The 20,244-nt window shown below is 41.6% G+C and overlaps 1 pseudogene; it reads right to left on the bottom strand.

Annotated features, from left to right (window-relative positions):
- Positions 1-8,406: 8,406 nt before the first annotated feature.
- LOC140220208 (protein NRT1/ PTR FAMILY 4.4-like) lies at positions 8,407-10,513 on the bottom strand (annotated as a pseudogene).
- Between the last annotated feature and the right edge of the window lie 9,731 nt (positions 10,514-20,244).

Below are 20,244 nucleotides of genomic sequence, written 5' to 3'. Positions count from 1 at the left end.
AATGTTTGTAGAACAAGGTATGATCTCCATTGCACTATTTATACTCCACATCGCATAATTCTCGTCTAAATCTATCAAACCATGCTCTAGGAGACTGCTTCAGACCACATAAAGACATCTTCAATTTGCACACCTTCCCTATTGCTTCAGGTTTTGACCAACTAGGTGGAATCTCCATGTATACCTCATCATGCAGATCTCCATGCAAGAAAGCATTTTTGACATCCAACTGATGCAATGGCCATCCAAAATTTGCCGCGCAAGACATTAGTGTTCTTACTATGCTCATCTTTGCCACGGGTGCAAATGTCTTATCATAATCGATACCATACGTCTGGCTATAACCTCGTGCAACTAATCTATCTTTATACCTTTCCACCTTACCCTTAGGAGTTTACTTCATAGTTTTCCCATCAGGCAATTTGACAAGATCCCAAGTTTTATTCTTTTCAAGAGCACATAACTCCTCCAACATGGCTCCACGCCACTTCAGATCATTTTTTGCTTCTCTCCAATCTTTGGGAACTTGCACTGACTGTAGTGAGGCTAGAAATGCTCTATATGTAGGAGATAAAGAGGCATATGAAATATAGTTTCTAATATCATGCTCAAATCCATACCTTCGTGGAGGCAATCGCTCAAGTTCATGTACATTTTCTTAGATCAATGGTCAATTCATTTGATGATGGATCTTCAATTTTGTGGCGGAACCGTCCAACTTAAACTGGTTTAAATGCGCCTAATTGCTGCCGGCGCAGCAATTATCCGAAACGCACTTAAAACAGTATAAGTCCGGTCGTCCGTCGAGTGTCCCTAGGACTCCTCGAAAGATCCACGTCGTGTCTCATAGCCATACATCAGGATTGTATCCGCGATGGGATAGCATCAACAAATATTACATTTTTACATACATACACGAGGTACGAGTTAATACAAGACATAGTTTGAAGCAAACTTAACAGTGCAGTGTTAGACAGAGTTCTAGGACTTAAAACATAAACGGTTCGGATGGAGATGAGCATTATAAGACTCCTTCTAAGGGTATTGTGAGACTCGTAACAATACCCTAGGATTTCGGGGCTTCCTCCTCGGTGGACTCCTGCGGTGCTTCTGAAAACATAGCCACAAGGGATAACCCTGAGTACGGGGTACTCAGCAAGTCTTACCCGACTAACCAATATAATAGTTTTTCTTGGAAGTACATGATAGCTTTTTCGGTGTACTTGGCTGACACATTTTTGCCAAAAGCTTACTAAAAAGTGAGACCTTAGCTTTATCTTTTATTTGAGTTAAGTCTTTAGCTAACCATTCTAGGTGATGATAAAAGATTATTTGCAAGGTATTAAGTCATACACCAAACATTATTAGAAAGATATGGCATTCATGAATTTATGCTACAATGCTCAACAGTGATCAAGTGCATTCATAACCGAGAATTGCGGCGATCCGGATCATATTACATCCTGCAGGAGAGTACCCTGATCACCAGCTATATACGACTGTCCAGGTCGTACGTAATGACTTTTCGATTAGCAAATCCAATGATTGGGAATAAGACTACCCGGACCCAGGGATGCACCCCCACATGGGACCCCACGTCTGGCCTGATCACCATGTGAGTTTCAGGCTACGCCCCTGCCAATCTCCAGCACGTCAAGCGCGGGTACGAAGTATTCCCGATCAGAGGGTTTACTAACCTACTGGGCTTTACTGGTCCCATACCCAGTAAGTGATCAGATGTTTTCACTTGATCAAAGGTTAAGATAACGAATCGGGCCTTAACCAGATTAATCTAGCAGACAGAACTACCTCCCTAGCTTCTGTCCGCTTCTTGACTTCCAAGTTATCTTTCCATAATTAATATGCATGATTCAAAATTTACCTTAAGGTTTAGTAAAGCAAGTGTTTGAGTAACTAAGCAATTCTAGACTTGGGTTGTCTACTAAATGTTTTGAACAAGTGGCAAAGATATCCTTAAAACAAGGTATGATAATGCACAAGAATGGGTTTCAAGCAACTCCTAGACTTAGTGCATACATATAGCAAATAACCAATAATGGACACATGAAATATTGACTCCAAAATAATAGGTATAATGCACCGGGGCTTGCCTTGTTCGCTAAAAAAGTTAGCACTGTCCGAAGGGTTGGCTTCGTAGGGGACCAATTCAAAGACTTCCTCAAATTTCGGAGATCCTTCTGAATATTCCGAGAAATCTCCTTCTGGTGCTTCGGTGTCTATAACACAACATATGCAGGGGTTAGGAATGCAAATTTTTGAATACAAGACTATACAACTTTCCTTCATGATAAAGTTGCAAGCCAACAAGGACTATACAATTTATCATGATAAAGTTGCAAGCCAACACACAAAAACCCGAAAAGATTAGCCCACAATTTTTATTTCCTTAATTAACCTTACTTAAGGCCTTTTCTTTTATTTTTAGAAAATGCTATAATTATTTTCTAGCCTTAAAATCTAATTTCCTATGAGTTAATAAAAATTTGTGATTATGAAAATGTTATTCCATATTTTATGCATTTAATAAAGATTAAGTATTTATTTAAATACCTTTAAAATAAAGGCATTAAATAAATACCCAAATTTTTATTATTTTTCTAGGGTATAAAAATTTTAATGCATAAAGGGAAATAAAACAAGCCTAACAAAAGTGGTTTCACTAATTTTGGACACTCCTAGAAATTTCTGTGATTTAAAAGGTGAAATTCGGATTTAAACTAATTATTGTATAAAGGAAATCTAATTTTTCCCGAAAAACACCCCCGGCAACTTTTCTCACGCAACCCTATCCTACCCCCTCTCTCTTACGCTGGGCCCGTGGCGTGGACCCACCCCTTCTCCTATTCATCCTACCCGCCGGCCTACTTCTCCCCGGCCGGGCCCGCCTGGGCCGATTCTTCTCTCCACCCCTTCTCTTTACACCGATGACGGCCCAACGACCCACTATCTCTTCCTCCCCTTCTCCCGCAAGGTCGGCCTGCCGGACTCCTGGGCCTCCGGCCTTTTCCTCCAACGGCAAACCGCACCCACCCATGGGCCGTCAAGGCCGCGGCCCAACCGACGCCTCTGCTCGGCCTGCCTTCTTTACTCCCCCGCCTCCTCTGACATGCGGGCCCGCTGACGCCGGCGTCTTCTTCCTCCTCCCGCCAAAACAGACACGACAGGGGGCGGTGCGGCTCGCCGGCCGGCGGCCCACCGGCCACGGGCTAGGCCGGGGAAGTATCCCCATGCCCTAACGCACCCGTGCGCGGCGACAGCTTCCCGGGAGATGGCCGGAGCTGCTTCCTCCACGGCGGCGGGCGGCGGCACCTACGGCCGGTCGTGGTTAAGCACGACGACGGCGCAACCTACCCCAACAACTACGGCTACAGCTTCCTAGCACCCCGAGGACTCGCCTACGACTACCCACACGGATAGAGAGGAGCGGCAAGAGGGTGCTCACCGTGAGCAGGAGGTATGGCGATGGCGGACAGAAACAATGGCGGCGTAGGGTATTCCGGCAAGGATGTTGGACAACGACTTGACTGGGGTGTAGCTGGGGTATCTGTGGAGGAGTAGGCGAGAGGAATCGACGGGAGCTGCGGTGTGGTGGGAGAATTTTGCTTGGTGGCGGCGGTTTGACAGAGTGAGCGGCGGCGGTGAAAAGGAACGGCGGTAAAAGGGGCGGTGCGGGAGCGGTAGATATACGAACGATTTACCGCACGCATGGGCGACACCGTGGTCTACTCGTAGGCTTGCGTGGTGAGGAGGTGGCATAGCTGCCGCGCTGGCGGGCGACCGAGAACGCCGGCGGCGACACGTCGAGCGTAGCTCTGTCATCCCCCCCTTTCTTGTTTTTCTGACGCCCGAACTTCAGAGCTCAATCACGGTCGAAAGTGCATCCGACGGCCCACAAGTGTCTTAACCAAAGTTGTAGATAATCTTGAGCTTTTCAATTCATATTTAAACATTTGCCCGAGATAAGCATCCAAAAGTTTTCAAATTTGAATTTTTCTCTGGCAAATAACTGAACCCTTCTGTTCTTCCATTCAGTTCGTCAGTCAGTCGATGTGGTCATTTACCCAACTTGGTGAATCATTTCAGTGGTCCAAATCCTTTTCTTTTGGTCCAACTTCTTCCCAATTGTGTTCTACAGCATCCAAGGATTCCATTTTGCCCATAATCACTTATACCCTTTGCACTCCATTTTTCTGAATTCAGCTCCAAAGATAGCTAGTTGTCACGGTTTCAGACTTAGGCAGAATTTTCAGTTCAGCAGTTAAGCTGACCGTGGTAAAGTGCTGACTTTGAGCTTCCATTTGAAATGGTTCCCTCTACTGTTCCTGATCAACAACACCTGAAGATACTTTTCCAAGGTCCATACTTTAATATGGTATAGTTGTTTGGATCCACTTATTTGAAAAATTCAACATAATTCAATTTCCAAAAATGAACTCTGTGCTGTTTTTCTGAAACTGCTGTTGTCGGATAGGGAACAGTAACTTTGATTTTCAATTTCTTTCTTTGATTTTCTTGAGGTATTTAGGACCAAATCTTGTCCCAAATCTTGATCTTTAAGTTCTAATCACCCTTACACCTCCATTCCATATTTTTGCCGAATTTTCCTGAATTTTGAATTCAAAATTCAAATTTCGGTCAAATTTGACCCGAATTTGATTTTTAGCCAATTTCTTCTCCCTTTCTTCATGAATTTATTTCATTTCTTCAAAGCTACTTTGATGACTAAAAATGGCAGGTATTACAAATTTCAACTTCTGATGATGAAGATACATCAACCACCTCATGGTTACCGTCATGCATTGGAGCTGATGGAACCACTCGAATCACCTCTGTTTATTTTGCCTGGGGTATAAACTTTTTTCTTGTATACACCTTTGAGACATGCTTGTTGTGAAACCACTCAACTCGAGAATCCCCCTTTTGAGATGAGTCCGAACCATCATTCACCAATTCCACTCTCCTTGATTGAGGAGCTAAACCACTTATTACTCCTTCTATACTTGATTGTTTCTTAGCTGAATTACTTTCTACATTATTACTCTCCCCCTCTCGGGTAGCCTCATTCATCCTCACAAGCTTAGGCTCAAACATAAAACTTAGGTCGATCCTACTCCTCTCACCATAAAATGGCACCGACTCCCTAAATGTCACATCCATGCTTACAAACAAGCATCTCTCGGTTGGGCTCCAACACTTGTAGCCCTTCTGCTCTGAGGAATACCCCACAAAGATGCATTTTACCGCATGTGGATCTAACTTACTCACTGAAGGTCTATGATCTCTAACAAAACATGCGCTGCCAAAAACCTTCGGAGGAACCACAAATTTGTTCTCACCAAGCAACATTTCACATGGAGTCTTTATCCCAAGTATCCTTGATGGAGTGCGGTTAATGAGATATGTAGCGGTCAAAACAGCTTCACTCCATAGAAATTTAGGAACATTCATTATAAACATTAATGATCAAGCCACCTCAAGAATATGTCGGTTTTTCCTTTTAGCCACCCCATTCTATGGAGAAGTATCCGGGCATGAAGTTTGATGTAGTATACCATGGGTTGAGAGAAATCCATTAAATTCCTTGTTCACATACTCAGTTTCATTATCTGTCCTTATTATTTGGACATGTGCATTAAATTGATTCTTTGCAAGGGCACAAAAATCCTGGAAGCATCTTAGCACTTTCTCTTTATGTTTCATGAGATATACCCATGTCATCTCAGAAAAGCAATCAATGAAAGTAACAAAGTACTTCATTCCACTTATAGAAACCACGGGACATGTCCAAACATTTGAATGAACTAGCACAAAGGGGGACATGCTTCCTGATGTCCTTACTAAAATAAGATGCCCTTGTGTGTTTTGCAAACTCACAGGCATCACAAAATAGTTTGTTCAGATCCACCCCACACATTACATCAGGAAAGGCTTTGCATATTTTATCAAAAGAAAGATGCCCAAGTCTACAATGTAACAACATCACACTAGCTAGCTTCTTTCTCTCCCATTGTTGCTGCCAACATAGTGCATAATGCATCATTTGTCCCTGCATGATCCATATACCACAATCCACTACGCCTGGTCGCAATCCCAAGACTCCTCCCTATTCGCCTTTCCTGAATTAAACAATTATCCCGGTCAAGTATAACCCAAGAGTCCAAATGATCAACTAATGCGCTTAGTGATACCAAATTGACCGGAAAAGCTGGCACATGCAAAACTGATGACAATTTAATAGATGGAGTACATTTTATTTTACCAACACCTTGAATGGATTGTGAAGTACCATCAGCTGTTTGTATAGTTTCTTTACGTGTGGGCGTATAGTTTCTTCACATGATGCACCTGTGACGTGCTTTGACGCTCCTGAATCTAAAATCCAATTTAATTGTGGTTTGTGCATAGGTATTGATGCATGGGCATAATTACCTTCATCTATGTAGGCGAAGTTGGCAAAGTCCCCAACATAATCATCTTGATCTTTACCTCCTGAGCTCTCAACTTATTCCCTCCATATTGCCTTGTTTCTTCATTTTTCACAGATGAAGCTTCTGCTCGGATAAGTTCCTCTTCTGTGCCTACCACATTGGCTCTATAGCCACCTCTACCTCCACGATCTCTACCCCTCGGAGCACCTCTGCCACTGCCTCTTCCTCTTCCACGGTTGGCCTTGAGTGGTTTAGGACATTCACGAATCAAGTGTCCTGTGTCACCACAATTGAAACACCGTCTGTCTTCTTTAATGTTTGTTGCTGTAAAAAAAAGGATGAGACATATATGGAGCATTTCCTTTCATCACATTTAGCCTAGACTCCTCCCGTGTTATAGCTGCTATGGCATCCTCAAGGCTGGGAAGGTTGGGCTGATGGAACATAGTGGAACATCTTGCTTCAAACTCTGGATTTAATCCTCTCAAAAATTGAATGACTCTTTTTTCTTCTATCCACTACTTCACCCATGCCACATAATCAGAGTGTGGCAACTCAATAGGTTTAAGATAATCAGCATCAGCCCACAAACTTTTTAATTCAGCAACATAGTCTATCACAGATCGCCCTCCCTGTTTGAGATCATGGAGGTGATCTTCTATTTCAACCATCAACATCACATTGCCTGTCCCAGAATACATCTTGTCCAAGGATTTCCATATCTCAGCTGCACTAATGATTGTATCAACGGTTCTAGCAATGGTCGGAGTCATAGAGCTCAACATCCATGCAGCTACCAAGGAGTTAGTAGTATCCCCTGTGCTCCATTCAGGACTTGACTTATTTTCTGGCTCAGATGATTCCCCATTTACAAACCCTTCAAGCTTTTTCTCTTTCAACAGCCGGATTGCCCTTCTAGATCAAGCCAAATAATTTTTTGTGCCCTCTAATTTGATATCATTTGGTATCAACTCAATCTTCTGGATTGGTTCCGTGTGAACCACAATGTCCTTAACTTCGAGCCTCATCCTTTTTTGCTGTGAGCAATTCCACTAATTTTCCAAGCAGTTGTTCAATTCCTTGGTTATCCCCCATTGCTTAGTAATAATCTGGTAAAATCTCCCTTCTCTTCTTCTCTCGATGCTATACTAATTCAGCACAGCTGCAGTTCCCATAGCCTCTCAGCACACACGCACAAGCAGGCTAATAGCCTTTGCTTCTTCTCCCAATTAGCTAAGCACTGACCTTGCTTCCCTCTAAGTAGCTGATTTCCTCCTTTATACTCCCAGATCAGAACGAAACACAAATCCAATTGGGATTACCTCCAATTGCAGTTCTGCACTTCTGCTGCTGCTGCTCGCCCACCAACTTCACCTCTTGAGGCCGCCAGCCGCTGCCAACAGCGGGCCGCCGTCACCAACTTCTGGCCGGGGAATGCAAAGCTTCACTTGGTCGGCGCGCTCGACACCTTGCACGCCTCTCTGCTCTCCGGCCTCCTCCCGCTCGCGTCCCACGTCTCCGTGCCGCCCCACACACGGGCAGGCGTCTCCGTCTGCTGCTTGCGGGTTTCAGGCCCTGCCCTCAACGTTGTCCTCCACGGGGCCTCTTGCGCTCGCTGCTGATGGTGAGCAGGTTGCCTGCTGCTCGCCGGCCTGTCACGCCGACTAGGCGAGCAAGCGGTCCTTCCCACAGCCATCGCCCAGGACGGCTCTGACATCATGTAGTTGATTGGGGAAAAGTCTGGAACTCTATTGCTTGCTTCTTTCTCTTGTACATATAATGCACACACCGACATAGCTACTGGGCTCTAAGCTCATTGGCCTAACTAATAAGAACTACACAGCTCAATAGAGATTATAAATACTGTAAATATTGGATGATCTGTATGAGCCTTGTGGGCTGTTTATAGAGTACATGGTGGCTTTGGATCTCAACCAATTTTAGAGACAGAGAAAGAAACTAATTGGGGGCTAGGATCACAATCAATCCTAACTTCTATTCTTCCATAACATCCCGATCCTATCAAATTTCTTCCATATACTCTAACTCACTGTCTCCCGTTCTTATGATGCATTCCTTTCAGAGGACAGAAGCTGGGTGCAACAGGCATTTTGTCTATCTGTTATTTGATGCTCATGTCGTTGTTGCTTTGCTCCTTGTGTACCTGTGCTCCTCTATCCAAGGCTCAAGGGACAGCCCTCCTGGTAGCCTAGTCGTTGTGTGCTCAGTACCAATGCAAGGCAAGGTCCATGTCCTTGTTACATTTGTGTGCTGTTGTGGCTTTTACTTTTAACTGCGTTTTCAACGCACATCTACGGAGTTTCCATAACCACTTCACTTCAATAGTACAGTGAGTAGTCTTGGTTGCTACCACTGCTTGCTGTTCACATTAGTTATGCCCTTCATCTTCTAATCTTGGAACAAAATTTCTATTCACTTTAACATACTTCCTTGCCCAGAAACAAAAGTTGAACAACGCAACGAACTCGAAGGCGGCAAGCAGCAAGAAGAAGCGATCAAGATCAGTCCTGTTGAAGTTTGATCCATCCAACCACCCTCTTCCACCTTGGTAGTATCTTGTCTGTCTATTGACGAGCCGAATGAAGACGCATGCCAACCAAGTTGCCAATCCAACCAGGGCAGATTGGACTGCTGGTGCAATTGGCTTCATCCCGGGGGCGCCTCTCGCTTTATAAACTCTACTAGGCCGTTGAAGGATGCTAGTTCCATGCCATTTAGCAGAAAGAATTGTATCAGAAGCCAGAAAACAGACATCGGGACATTGGTTTCTGTCTGTATCAAGTGGTGCTCTTCAGCTACTACTGCCATTCTGTTTGATTCCACCAGTGCTGCTACACATGCTGCCACCACTCCGCACACGGAACCAGCACCGATCCGTTGCAGGGGACTGATGCCGTGTTTGTCACCTGTCATCCTTCTCAGAAATTAATGGTGTGATGATTTGCCTTGAAAGTGGCTGCAGCAACATGTGAAATGCGATAGGTACTGCTATGAGTGAGGCAGAAGATTTCTGGAACGTGACGATCCTTTTGTTCATTGTTCTTTCAACTTGTATGGTCAAAGTCATTAGCAGGGTGAAAGGCAAGAAGATGAGCAAACTGCTAATGAAGATTGGGAGCATTTGGAGGACAGCTTTTGTTTCGTCCACTTGGGTGGTACTGCAGAATGACCATGGGCTTGTATCACCAGCATACGTGCAACCTTTGTCTAAGAACCTGTTAAGAGTTTTTTGTTCAGATCAGAAAATAAATATGAATACATGCTATCTCGGGACATACAACTTTAACTACTTTAGTATGTTTAGCACGCCAGCATTTTCACTCTCATGAAAGATATCGTTTAACCTTGTTTGGAATCTCATTCCCTCTACAGAACTGCCACGAAACTTACTCTTTTCTCTTGGTGTGTAAGTTCTCTTCTCCATCAACACAAACTGCTTCACCAATCTCCTGCAGGGCCACGCTGTCATGGATAACAGAATGCCTCTTCCTCAATGCAGTAACAATCACCTGTGATGCAACAAGAAAGTAACTTACAATTGTTGACAATTTCTATTACTTTATATAAGGATCTATGCACTTTGTTGAAGCTAAATACATTATTGGAGCTCTGACTAGCATAGTGTTCAGGTGATACCTGAAAAATATATGTAATGCGGAATAACACGCGCTTTATGTGCAAGTCAGATAGATTTTAGCACTGAATGAACTTGTACCTGTAGTATCCTAGTTAGAGAACTACCAGCAGGGTTTTGCATCTGATAGAAGGGAAGTCCACAGGCTGCCACGAGCAGACCTAGCTACAAGAACAACCAGGGCAGAAGCAAGAAAGCCGATGTTCCAACCCTGGTTGTTCTGCACCCAAACTAAGAATGCCAGTCCAAAGATTGCCCCTAGAGAATTCGCAAGCTTGTGCAAGTTCAGGGATCTCCTCTTGAAAAGTGATCCACTATTTGGATCATCGCTGCTGAACTGATCTGCACAAAGGGATGGTATGCACGCTCGCATGCAGCCCTCGCCAATAGCAAACAGCAGTAGGCTCATGTAGAGCAATGCTAAACTCCAGCCATGAGCAGGTTGGCAGCTATTTTTCTCTTTGTCTATGTAACAAGTCGGAGGATGAAGTGATGGCAGATGCACTTGTAAAGCTAGAAGCATATAGCCCTGCATTATTTAAGTGTTTATGGAATTTAGTATGTCCTTGGCATATTATTTCTCAATCTCAAAAGCAAACATATTGGATCTGTCTAGTACTTTGGTGATTTAAAAATAGATGTATTTAATTAACTTATGTATGTAGGTTGTATGCTGATCCAACAGCTATTTATAGCAGATTCTATAATCTGACCTTACAAGCAATGGAACAAAAAATGTTTCTTGCCATGGAAAAATAAATACACTGGTCACCCTATAAACAAAGAGATAAACTTTCTAATGTAAGACGACTTTGATATAATAATATTCATGAACCCAATAAAGCCAAGAGTAAATACATAGGTGACTTTGCGATAAATCTAGAGATCTAGTTCAATTTTAACATCACAAAGTTTTGCCTTAGATAATAGTAATTATAAGCATATCACAACACGTATAGAAAAGGTAAAACTGTTATTATTCAGCTTGCTATCAACTGAGAACAGATAATAAATCTATAAAAACATAAGGCAGTTTCTGCATAAACCTTCAGTTTAAACTTGCAACCAGAGTCGTTTGTTTGCTTGTATGTACTTGTTTGATGTGCATAGAAAGATCACAGTTCGAGGGATTCGAAGGGCAAGGTTTTGAAGACTTTGAGCAACAAGAGCAAGTTCAGGAAGGCAAGTCGTGTTCTTGATCACAGCTTGAACCTATGCAACATTTACTTTTATGTTGAATTACATATGCTATGCACTCTTATGTTTAAACATGATGGGTCCTATTTAAGGTGGGTTTACATAATGTTAGGTAGTTCTTACTTAGGTGCTCAACTTGGTTACGGTGGTATTAATGAACCAATGCTTAAACTTGTTTTATTTATGCTATACCTTTCACCATGCTTAATTGGAATATTGAGAACCACCCAGGAAATAAGTACAACCACAAGAACTATATGGCTCTAGTCTTGGATCACTAATTAGAAACTCTAGTTTGTGGTAGCTTTACCTGAAAGGGGCAAGAGGGGGAGATAGCAGTTGGTGTATAGCCCAGCTCTCAAACTGATATGCTCTATGGTAGCTTTGCAGTTTGAGAGAGGTTTATGCATTACGCTGACCATGAAACCTTAGCGAGCTATCCTTACTAGGGAATCTTTGTAAAGGTCTCGTAGCGTCCTTATGCAGTCACACCTCGGTAGTGTGATATGTGCTTGGCTGACACAACTTGATTGGGTCCAAAGTTCTTTTAAACTTTTACGCGACTTGTGGTGAAAGTGTACAACCTCTGCAGAGTGTAAAACTAATCGATCAGCCGTGCTCACATTCAAGAGCGGCCTGAACCCTTACATGAACCCTTACATGATTAATTTAATGAAAGTTGAATTAAATTGATGTTATTTATTTATTGTTGTCTTATTTATTTATTTATGTTCATGCTTAATGTGGGTAGAATAAACTTATACCTAGTAATTGCTAATAAAACTTGACCAACCAATTAAAATGCTAAAATGCTATTAAACCTTAGCCTATCCTTACATACCCTTACACTACACATTCCTCACACTTGTTGAGTACCAACCATAAATGTACTCACTCTTGCTAAAACCGCTGCTCAGACCAAGTCTACTTTGAGGATGTTCCTGAAGACTTTGAGGAGTTCTAGGTGTACGTGTGGCACCAGTCAACTGCCTGTGAAGTCGTCGTCGTTGTTGGAGTTCCGCTGCTAGAATAAAGACTCGTTTTGCTATTCGAATTAAAGACTTTCAGTTATGAATAAATTTAATACTCTCTCTACGTTTTGGCATTGTCTATAGTATTTACTGAAGTCATTGCATGTGTAAAACTTGATCTTGATGCACATGTAATTTATTCATCTAATTTTGCCTTTAAAACCAGGCGTGACAAAGGGTCCGAACACAAAATAGCAGTGGAGCGCTTGATGTACTAATGAGAGATGAAGTTCATCAGGGCAGTGGAGACTGATACAGCGCCCACCGAGAAGATGATCACGGTTGATGAGCTCACAATTCCCAGATGCAGCGTACGGTGCAAATAGGCCACCAAACTGAAGTTGGCACTGCTCGGGCAGCTCCTCAGCAGAGCCAAAACTGCATTGCAAAATAGTATGCTGTTTAGTTTATATGTGTTGTCTAAGCAAGTGCCTCTCTGCAGAACAACAACTAAACTATAAAAGAACCAATACTATGAAAAATCATATTCTTCCATTTGTTCAAAGGTCAAGAACCAGGACTTATTATAGGTAGGAAGAAAAAAAAAGGTTTTGTTTGGGTTGAGGAGGGGGCACGACCGCGCGAGGGATTGTTGTCCGCACCTGATGATACCTCGCGTAGGTGTTGTGAGCCAACACACTGGCTTTTCTATTGGTTCCATTGATGTCCCCATCAGTTTAAAGGTCCATGGCTGAGTTATACAATTGGCAGTTGAAGATTGCAAGTAACACACATCATGGGATTTTTCTTTATTCCGTTGTTTGTTTATCTTAGTATGTAGTTGATTTAGGCGCACGAGATCAATCAACACTTAGAATCCTTTATATCCCTTTTAGCAGTCTATGTGTTTGAAAGTAAAAAAAAAGGGCCATTCTGCTGAGATGAGTGTCAGAATTTCTTGTTATCAAACGATTGCACCTTTTCAATCTATCAGTACGTCTGTATTGGTTAAATGCTCATCTAACTAGGAAATCACAGCAAAAACTGTTGAAACATGTGACATGGAAAAGTTTGTTGATTCCCTCAGTACTATATGACGTTTAGGATGATACAATACATATTATTAATTTCCTAGTTAAATCGTAAGAACATGTTTATGTACTACTACCTCAGTTCTTAAATATATGATGTTTAGCATGTAATATTTCTTTTAAAGGTCAGACGATTGCAGGTGATCAGTTTTTTATTTTGAAAATAATAAATGATTAGTCATATATATGTGCACATCCAATATGATGCCAAGGCATTGAGCATGCTGAACCAAAGCTAGGCTAATTAAGCAGTGAGTCGCGACAGTAAGAAATTAAATACAATTATTTGGAACCATAAAACTACAAATCAACATATTATGAGCTATATATTTTCCTTTTGTTGATAGTTGGGAGTAAATGATGGTAGATTGATAGCATCCACATTTTAGAAATGATTTTTGTATTGTTCTTTGGGCCACGAGAAGGAGTTTCTTTCTGTTGTCGATGTCCTGGCGGTCTTGCAAGGTGTGAGCCAGCTCACTTGTTTGTCTGTTAGTTGAATGATATTGCGCACCATCTCTTCCAAGGTCCATGGATTGGATACTTAATTTGAATTGATGAAAAAGACAGCAAGCATCATGGGATTTTTCTTTTTGAAACGCATCGTGGGATTAGCAGTTTCATTAGGACCCTTCTTATTGTTTATGTTGTACGGAGTTAAATAAAAAGTCAATGTCCCACGTCTGCTGAGCACTGGGCATCAGAATCTTCAATTCTGTCATTAAAGGACTCCATGCACTTTTTCAAATTGTTCGTATGGAAAATTACAGAATGTACACGGTGAACCTTCTGCCTAACCTGAATCATAGAAAAATGACAGAATGTATGTGGTGCGTCTCAAAAAAAATTTAAATTTATAACAAAAAATGGAGATAAAAAATTTTCTTATTTGTGTCTAATAATTTGTACTATGGAGCATATGTGTTAATCTTATTATGTTGACTTATTTGGTGAACTGAGCGGGCTTTTTATCAAGCTTTCGACTCGCCATGCTTATAATATTTTAGATTTTTAATTGGCAGCTAGGGTTACAAGCGTTGTGGTTGTTCTGATGGGATCAGTTTGCATTAGTACGTTGATACGTTAAAAGTTCAACGATTTTTTTTTATTTAGCTCCAGGACAGCGGCCTTGACTTCTATGTGTACTTTTTCAAATGGAAAATATCATAGATAAGATTCGCTGACGATCAATCTATTTATTATCAAAAGATTTGATAATAAACTGAAGACGTAAAACCCTGCCTCAGTTGTCAGGTGTGGGTGCACACAAAATTAAAGCACGAAAAAACTGAAGCGAAGCTCGCAGGAAAGGGCAGGCATATGCATTGTTGGCTCACTGTCATGCAAATATGATCAAGTGACCACAAATGTATAGTGATTCCGTTGGATCTCTTCTGATCATTTTATCTAATGTTGTACGGTTCAATAGTTTGTGATCGTTTTAGCAACACCACATATGTGCTTGAGCATTTTGTATACTAGTATATCTATAAATAAATTAAAACAGTTTCAAATTTGTGAGTCCTGGGGATTTGCTTAATGAGGTGTAATTAAATATAGAGGCAACGTTAATTAACATAATTGGAGCACAAGTATACTACAGACGTAGATCAATCTTTATTTTTGGTACATGAACTGTGCATGACATGAAACACACCACAATCATATTCTTTACAAAAGTTAAAATCTACACTAGTGTTTGAGTTGATATGGTGATTCTTTTCATTTAAATTTACCTGATCTGCGAAACTTTGAAACTTACGGCCGGCATAGATATATAGCCAACTATGTACTAAAAGGAAGCTAAGGTAGATCAAGGCATGTACATGAACCCACACGTTGCTGCCGTACTAACACAGACATATTAGAACTTGCACGCTTACCGTAGAGAAGGAGCGTTGCCCGGGCCGGATGCCTCCATGCTTCTTCCCATCCACTGCATTTCCTCTCCAATCCACGTACTCTTCAACCGCCATGCCCGGGCGTCTGTGTATGTGCTAACATTACAAAAACCCTTGAGCTTCTATTTTTGTCTCTACAAACTAGTTTCAGATGCATTGGTGGTCCAGAGCTTCATGAGACCGTGTTATGTAGAAGTACAGAGCACTCCCATATGCGAGCATATGCCTCTGCAAAGCTAGAGCTAAGAAAGTCGCAGGCAATTAAGTAATGCAAATCTGAGCTTAGTCATGTTTGATTAGACAGTTAAACGTGCTCTGGAGAGTGAGTGTGATGTGGCCACCATTAGTTTATGCTCGCAAGTCTTAAGCAAAGTCGAGTCTAGTGAACCTTCACTCTCGGAGATATTCGTCGGTTGTCCTGTTGTTCCACTTATCATGTAACCCCAACCTATTTGTCAGTTTGCAGCCAGTTGTTGATGGTACTAGCTCAGTTTACTGGTATTGTTAATGATCTGGCATCATACTATTTAATTCTGTGGAATTAATATAAGCAGTCACGCTCATGATCTCATCGAAGATTCGAGGTAGACTCCAGTCCAGTTCAATTAGTCTTTAAAACAGAAGAATGCGATTAGATCTAAGATGTAAATGTAACCAGCCATCAAGACACTAATTAAGCTAGGTGATTAATTCAACGCAGGCCGTCGTTGACTTATTGATCAGGCGGCTGCGCTGCTTGCCTCTCGATCTGTATGAAAATGCCAGATCTGGCAAGCATGGTGTGATCCTGGTGATGTGTTTGCCAATGCACCACCCAAGCACAGCGTGGCGCTGCCTCTGGTTTGACAACATGATGGGTGGCTCGAATTGCAAGGTTGATTTTGTGGTCTTACACCGTACACGAACTACAGCCACCAGTAGAGGTATGAGCTTGGGACAAGGTTTTAAGAGAGTCCAGACATCATAAATGGAATGTATTATGAAGAAATTAGATAACTAATTTGAAGCCTAAGTGAGTAAAATCATATGTCTCCTAACGAAAATCACATCATATGGTTCACGCGGGGGCTCCATTACACATGACATCATATGGTTCAGAAAGCATTGTATCATAATTTGGTTCGATACGTTGAAAAGTCACCAGGCATATACCTTGTTAGGGGACAAAGAGCTGCATCCTGATCGTGTTCTTTTTGTTATTCTTAAAATCTTTCATGGCCTTTTGGACCGGGTTGGAATGACCGACTATTTGGAGGCATCCCCATACATGGACCAGTATAGGTGTAGTCAGCCCAAAACCAAGAAATCTACTCAGCATAGGAGCTCAAATTCTTTTTGTGGAAGCGGTAGGGACTGAGATTTATTAGAGGGGTGGGTTCGTGAGGAATCAACCTGATCTTTTGATTTTATAGTCCTAGTATTTTGATTGGTATGTGTTTGGAATTCAGCCATGCATCGAATTCTTACTCCACAGGTTGTCTCTGAGCTTGGTACTGGAAACACTATTACAAAATCGATTTTCGCCCCCTGTTATTACTGCACAGGCAGTTAGTATGCGGGGGCCATGCAATCCACTTAAGCGAACCGTCCTTACGAATCACCATTTTCACAGGCGGTCATCTAAGGGGTGTTTGGATACCCTATCAAAGTTTAACACCTGTCACATCAGATGTTTGGATGCTAATTAGGAGTATTAAATATAGATTAATTACAAAACTAATTGCACAAATGGAGTATAATTCGCGAGACGAATCTATTAAGCCTAATTAGTTCATGATTTGACAATGTGGTGCTACAATAACCATTTGCTAATGATGGATTAATTAGGCTTAATAGATTCGTCTCACGAATTAGCATAGGGTTCTGCAATTAGTTTTGTAATTAGCTCTTGTTTAGTCCTCCTAATTAGCATCCGAACATCCGATGTGACACTGTTAAAATGTTTAGTCCTCCTAATTAGCATCCGAACATCTGATAAGACACTGTTAAAGTTTAGCACCTCGTATCAAACACTCGTGGGGCTGCTATTGAACGCTGGTTCGCCACCACTCCTTCCCTTATCTCTTTCTTTCTTCTCCTCCACCATTCTTTCTTCCTTGTTCCATCTTCCGCCCGCCTCGGCCGAGCCACCCCGCCGCTGCCGGCCTTGACCACTGCCCTTCCTAACCGCTGCCGTTGCTCGGCCCCGCCGCCGGCACCGCCCATCGGAGATCCTCCACCACCCAGCCGGCAGCACCATCGCCACCCACAACCCGCCACCACCATCAGGCTCCCGCCATCGCCAGCCATCCCTGTAAGCCCACTAGCCATTGAGACCCCCAAACCCAAAAACCCGAAACCCTAACCCTAATCCACCGACCTCCGCCACCGGCCGCTGCCCACAACCTGCCGCTGCTCCGCCGCCCACAACACTCCGTCGGCCTCCGCCAAACCCAGAAACCCGAATCCATAACCATAATCCGTCGACCTCCGCCACCGCCTGCTGCCGGCGGTGACCCGCTGCTGCTCCGCCACCCACAACCGGAGGAAGACGACACGCTCGGGTGGAAAAGGTCAGGCTTCCGCCTGTCCTGGTGCGACACGTGTCTGTTCACCGCTATTGGTTAGCGGCACGCTTGCGCTATCTAAGGTTTTCGTCTAGAAATAGGGGTATTTTGGGAGACTGCCCACGGACAGGACCAGCTTGAGGAGGCCTGCAAACTGCCAAAATACAAAGGAGGGAGTTGCCAAAAAGCCATCGTGTTTGGTTTTATCTGCAAAACTGTCTATAATATTAGCTTAATATTAACTGTTGGTCCATCTTCTGCTTGATTTAGTCAGTTATCAACCCTTTGGGTAGAAAGATGGAAAACCATATTGGATATCCAGTTTCCTAACCATTTATACTGTCCCTTTTGGCTGTGGCAAGAAGTTTTAAAAATTGCTTTTCGAATAGTTGGTAGTCACAACAGAATAGTAAGTTTTCTGTTATGAGGTTTTTCACGGGCCCATTTGTTAGTAGCTTGTAAATTATTTGATGGCAAATCATCGAGCAATCTACGCCATGACCTACCAGACGGGATAAGCTTCCAGCCGATTAGGGTGATGGTGGGCCACAAACATGGAAACATACCCATCCCATCCAACTTGCCAACAGGCACATGCTAGTATTTAAATTCTTCAAAATAATAAACATGTTTTTGGACCCTTGATTTCTCTATATATTTTTAGAATCAATTTTTATTATATTACAAAACAAATTTATTTTGGAGCGAGGTGAGTGAAAATTTAAATTTAGATGGGTGTGGGAACATCAAAATATTATTACTAACCAATCTTTGATTAATGACAAATGTTTTTTTTATATATCCATTGGCAAAGGCTATATATCGCATAAGCTACAAATCTCCGCTTATCGCTAAAGGATTTCGCGTGGGGCGGTGGCATGAATTCAGCCGTGGGTTGCATTCCGATCTATTATAACCACGGGCTTTTTTCGGTTTTCGATTTGATCTTTCGTTTCTCACGGCCCAAAATAAAGAGCAGGTATAAGTCCATTAACTTGGTATGTTGTACTATACTTTTCAGTCCATGTGCGTTGGTGGGTAGCTGGAATGGGGCCGTGGTTTTTTTTCTCTATTCTTATTATTTCCTTCTAATCATTTAATATTTCTTTAGGTATTTTTTAACTTATGTAATTCATCACCTTTTAGCAATTTGTTCTTTGCTTTTGGTGGAAATGAGTTGGCCATAGTTTTTCTTCTCATTTTATGTTTCCTTGTACTTTTCTATTTTATTTCTTTTAATTTTATTTTTCTTTATTTCCTATATTATTATGTATATCTATTTATTTATTCATTCATTTTATTTTTTGTTACTTTTTTCCTTTTCATTCTAAAATTTATGTGAATGTTTTTCCTAGGATTATCATTCATATTCATCATTATTTTTTATATAATTGGAAGTTAACAAATCTATATTTTACTATCCCGGTAGTGGTACTATTTGATTGCATTAGTTCATGACGCAAACTGATTTATTCATCTTGCAATCTAACTTTTCATAACTTGTACATAATTTGTTCGCTTAATGAGATAATTTGTTCGCGGTTCATATTTTGTTCTCCATCACGAGTAATTTATCTGGTGTATATATTTAGTTCGCCTCCAAGAGTAATTTGTTTGTACACCTCCCAAAGTAATTTGTTAGCTTTGCAGACTAAATTTTTCGGTGATGTTGAGTTATTTATTTGTAATATTTAATCTTTTTGTTCCTAATGTATTATTATTTGTTTGTCATGTTCAATCTTTTGTTCAACGGAAATAATCATTTGTTCCAAGTGTTGACTCATGTGTTCACAGTAGACAAAATTAATTATCTTATGAAAGGGGTTTTATCCTAGTGGTTAGAGCACCTAAGTAGTATCCAGCATGTCTAGGTTTGACTTCTGAGGAGCAAATTAAACAGGTCTTAAATAATAAAAATTATATAAAAAATAAAAAAATTATCCCATGTTAAAAAATGATTGTTAAAATATCATCTAAATATAGACAAGTGTGATATTGTTTTGAAGCTCTTGTCGAATAAAACACAATGGTGCAATTAAAATTTAATTTACCCACTTTAGTATTTATATTTTTTTTTCAAATTTGCATGTAAAAGGCCAAATGGGTGATGTCATCATTTTGTCCTTTTGCATGCATGTACTCTTTTTTCCCTCTCTAACATGTGACCCGTGTAGGCAAGGATGTTACTGCTACATGCATGCGGAACCCAACTAATTAAGCTAACATGTGACCCATTGCACGCTACTTGAGGTGATGATTGCAGAACTATCATCTTCTGCAATATCTAACCGCACAAGGTATCCATTGCAATCCCTTAGGAGCGCTCTGCCACTTCACGCTGCATGGGACGGGGCTCCTCTGCAGTTGCGGTTCTGCATTCTTGTTCACTAACGTGTGGTCCTGAACCCATTTGCATGAACTCAACTGCAGAGTG

Source organism: Setaria viridis, chromosome 8, assembly GCF_005286985.2.
Source record: "Setaria viridis chromosome 8, Setaria_viridis_v4.0, whole genome shotgun sequence".
NCBI lineage: Eukaryota > Viridiplantae > Streptophyta > Magnoliopsida > Poales > Poaceae > Setaria > Setaria viridis.
The sequence above is the reverse complement of the archived record's forward strand: the minus strand, read 5'-3'. Positions and strand labels throughout refer to the sequence as shown.